This window comes from Urocitellus parryii, chromosome X, assembly GCF_045843805.1.
Source record: "Urocitellus parryii isolate mUroPar1 chromosome X, mUroPar1.hap1, whole genome shotgun sequence".
In the NCBI taxonomy this organism is placed as follows: domain Eukaryota; kingdom Metazoa; phylum Chordata; class Mammalia; order Rodentia; family Sciuridae; genus Urocitellus; species Urocitellus parryii.
The window spans coordinates 17,351,597-17,355,503 of NC_135547.1; the positions used below are offsets into that span (position 1 = coordinate 17,351,597).

General features: G+C 57.6%; 1 long non-coding RNA gene across 1 annotated transcript; it reads left to right on the forward strand.

The window, feature by feature from the left end:
- On the forward strand, positions 1–3,490 carry LOC144250775 (uncharacterized). The gene is made up of 3 exons (XR_013342552.1): positions 1–723; positions 1,634–1,795; positions 3,332–3,490. It is a non-coding gene; the product is annotated as an uncharacterized LOC144250775 (long non-coding RNA).
- The last annotated feature ends 417 nt before the right edge of the window (positions 3,491–3,907 follow it).

Consider the following 3,907-nt stretch of genomic DNA (forward strand, 5'->3'; position numbering starts at 1 on the left):
TGGAGCCGGAGGGGGGCCGGAGGCGGAGGCTGCAGGATGGCCTGAGCCGGGTGTGGGCGGGGAGATCTGGAGGGCAGGGCTCGGAGAGGTTAGGGGCGCTCCACACCTCTCATCCGCCTCGCCCTGGGTCCGCGCTCCTGTAGGTCAGCGGGTCAGCGGGGCCTGCGGCGGCCCTGGCCCATGGCAGGGTCTGCGGCGCCCGCGGCGGCTCTGTCGGGCCAGACGGTGTGGCTGTCGCGCTTCGCCTCCGTGCGCGGCTCCTACAGCGCCTTCTGCAAGGGGCTCACCCGCACTCTGATCACCTTCTTCGACCTGGCCTGGCGACTGCGCACGAACTTCCCCTACTGCTACGTGTTGGCCTCGGTGATACTCAACGTCCGCCTGCAGGTGCGGATTGAGTGAGCTCCAGCCGCGGTGGTGGCCGGGTCAGAGTCGCCTGCCCACCAGCGCCAAGCCTGGACACCTTGTGAAGGACAGCGGGGCCTCCAGACGCTTTGGGGTGCAGAGTGGCCTGGGTCCCTGCAACTGTAGACACCCGCGTCTGGGGAACTACTACCCGACCCCCGTCACCACCGCAAGAAAACTCACGCAACGGGTCCTTTGCTTTGGGCTCGAAAAAATTACGAGTCCAGCTGACCTGTTGCCTCACACTGGCCAAACCCGGGAAATCGGAAAGAAGGAATTTTACTGCAGCGAATTCATTTGCCAGGTCTGACCAAAAAGGTAGGAGAAAGGGTGGGATGGGGGTGGGGGTTTAGCTGCTAAGCCACGTAGATATCGAGGACCCTTAGAGGTTTGGGGCAATAGAGAGGACACCCGGACAAAACAGCCCGAAATGATGCCAAGGCAAGCTGGGGAAAGGCAAGGCCCCTCTGCTCCCCTGTTGTGATTCCTCAAGGGGGTTAGGGGCAGCCTGAGCTTCTGGGAGAGTCAGGATATCACCACAGGATAGATAAGAAGCCCCCTCTCATACACAGTGCAGATCCCCTCTCCCTTTACAGAGACTGGGGTGGTGTCACCTGAACGCTGGGGAATGGGTCAGTAAGGTCCCAGGAAGTCCCTGGAGCACAAAAGATGTGCCCACCCTTCTCCACCCACCTTGGAGGATTCATGGCAAGGATGGTTGCCTTATAGCCAAGCCCCAGGTCTGTCCCCTTTTCAGATCTCAGGACCCTGGGCCTCTCTTCATCTCCACACAGCCATTTGCAAATCTGCCTCTTTCCCTATATTTGGGGCCAAAGGACTGGTCTGTACCCTCTGCTGAAATCCCTCTTTCTCCCCTAGTCCCATCTGGGGTCATTCTCATTTGCAGACCTGGAGGAGTAGGGAAGAGATGATCCTGCCTCTCCCCTTCCCCCACAGGCTTGCTCTGTGACCAACAGCTCAGGCTCCCTGCAGCGCCAGCCACTGCCCTCTCAAAGCCACAGAAGCCCATCCTCTAACCCAGAAAGCCCACTGGGTGCTCAGGGAATTTGGGAAAATGGAAGGATCTCTCTGAGCAGGCAGCAGCTCTCAGTCTGGGTACATGGGGAGGGCAGAAGGAGAAGGGGGGTTGCAGAGAAGGCTACACAGGAAACAAGGCCCTCCATCTGTGGCCAGGCAAATCTGAGGTCTCCATCTTTTTCTTTTTCAGGCATTGGTCTTTATAGGTGCCTCCTTTGGTTTGTGAAGAGCCTGATCCCTGCCTGGAAGTGCCTCTGTTCCTGCAGCCACCTGGGAGCAACTGAGTGAAATGCCCAGGAGGAAGGGAAGGGCCTTCTTGGTAGAGGCCCAGCATGGACAGAGGCCTTGAAGGGTGGGTGGCCCAGGGATTGGGCCCTGGCATAGGAAGGAGGGTCATGTTTCCTTGGGAACAGAGATCTCCTAGCAACACTGTGAGGGAGATATATTCTCCCCACTAATGGGGCTCCAGGGAAGGGGCTGGGATTTGCCCTTGTCACACAGGTGGGAGGGTGGAGCTGAGTCTGCTGTTGGACCTGCAATCTCCCACTCCCTCCACAGACTTCCTTAAGATCTGGCAGCCTGTGGAACAGGGAAGGAGTACAGAGCTCTGAGGCACCTAGGAGGAGAGGGGTCCAGGGGTAGGAAATCTGGGGTATGGCTTTCCTTGGAGTGGTATGGAAGGTCCCAGGGAAGACAAAACAGTGAGCTGAGATGGGGCACAAGAGAGATGGGTCTCTGAACCCTCTCTCTGTCCCTGGACTCAGGCTCCATCCCCAGGATCACACAGGAGAATCTCATCCAGATGACCTGGGATTGACTCTGGAGGCCCCAGGCATGCTGCTATTTGGGATCCCAAAATAGCCAGAAGCTGTCCAATGGGAGTCCTCACCACCCATGCCTATTCCCTCAGCTCCTCTGGCACTGGTAGCTCAAGTCCCATGTACTGGGTTCCTGGGACCAAAACCTGCAGAAGCCTGGCCAGTCCCAGGGACAGAGTGGCCCAGCCTCCTACCTGCTGCCCTTCTCAGCTGCCCACTGGATCTAGGGTCTCCAATGAAGATCTCAGTTTGCTCCACTGCAAGGATGGAGGCTTTAACACGGCTGCCATGTGCGCCTGTGGTTTCCCAAAGTCTAGGCCTGGTAGCTTCCTTCCTTGTGCCAAGTCCCTATGGAGCCCTGCATCCGGCTGACCCTTCTCATCTTGTCCACTCAGGACCACTTCTGGAGACCTGTCAGCCTCTGACCTCATCCACAGGTCTCTGGGCCACCTCTATGGGACAAGAGACACAGGGTAGAAGAAGAAAGCAGGAGCCAAGGGGCCTCCTTGGGTTGGCTACCCAGTTTTGGCCCTTTCAGACCCTGGTCCCACCCTCTGGGTGACAGGATCCCCAGCTCAAGCTTCTTCCTCAGTCAGCCGGGAAGGAAGGAGGATGGCCCCTCACTCCTCACTGAGTGTGTGTGCATGTTTGAGTACGCATGTGTGTGTGAGTGAGCCAGCAAGCTTGTGGGTGTGTGATGGAGGGGATGGAGCTGTTGAGTATGAAGAGCTGCACGGCTGCCCAGCCCTCTCTGCAAAGGGCTCCACTTGGGGCCTAGGAGCCCTTTTCTATAGGGAGAAAAGTAAGTGGAGCCTCAGGGCCACCCTCAGACCTCCACTCCAGGGAAACCCGACCCTGCCCAGCACCCTGGCTTGGTCTTTTGCCGCCTCTGCCAAAAGGGATTGGCCCCAGGCCCCACCCAGCCTTGTGTTCCTCCACTGTTGGGGCCTTGACCCATGGGTGAGCTTCTGCTTTCCTGCCTCCCCTCTTGCCCGCTTTCTCTCCCTCAAGGGCCCTTGCTGCGTGATGGGGTCTCCATGCACTTTATTTATTTGCAGTCTGTGTTCCAGGTGGCGGAGCTTCTACATATTCAGAGACCCAGCCTGGATGACCTTACATTTCTGTGTGATGATCTCTGCGCTGGCCAGCACTGTCTGGTCAGGGATATGTTCTTGTTTCTGATATTGTCACATGTTGTTGTCCCCGTATGTTAAAAAGAAAGTCTTTGAGTTCAGAACACTACAATACTGACTGGAGTCCTCTTTTTGCTGGGTTTGGTGCATTTGCCAAGGGCAGGTGGGGAGGAAGTTCCCAGGGCCAGGGGCTGGGGAAGCCTCAGAGGGCCAGGTCCAGGCTGTGTCAGGACCTGCTCCTTCATCAGAAGCTGTTCCAGGACCAGACTTGGCAGGACCACCGTCCTCCTCCCCAAGGAGCGAATGGCAGCAGAGCCTGGCCCAGGAGAGGGTGGCTGGTCCCATTCACAACCTTTGTTCAAAGGACCTGAAATGAGTCTTGTCTTCCATTATAGAGCTGGGGGTTCAAAGTGCTTAATGCAGCTGAACCTTTAGGATAAAGAGAAGCAGGCAGACCATCTGCAGGTCCCATTGTGTGTCCCAGAGACCCCCTGAGCAGCAGGGGAAGGACCT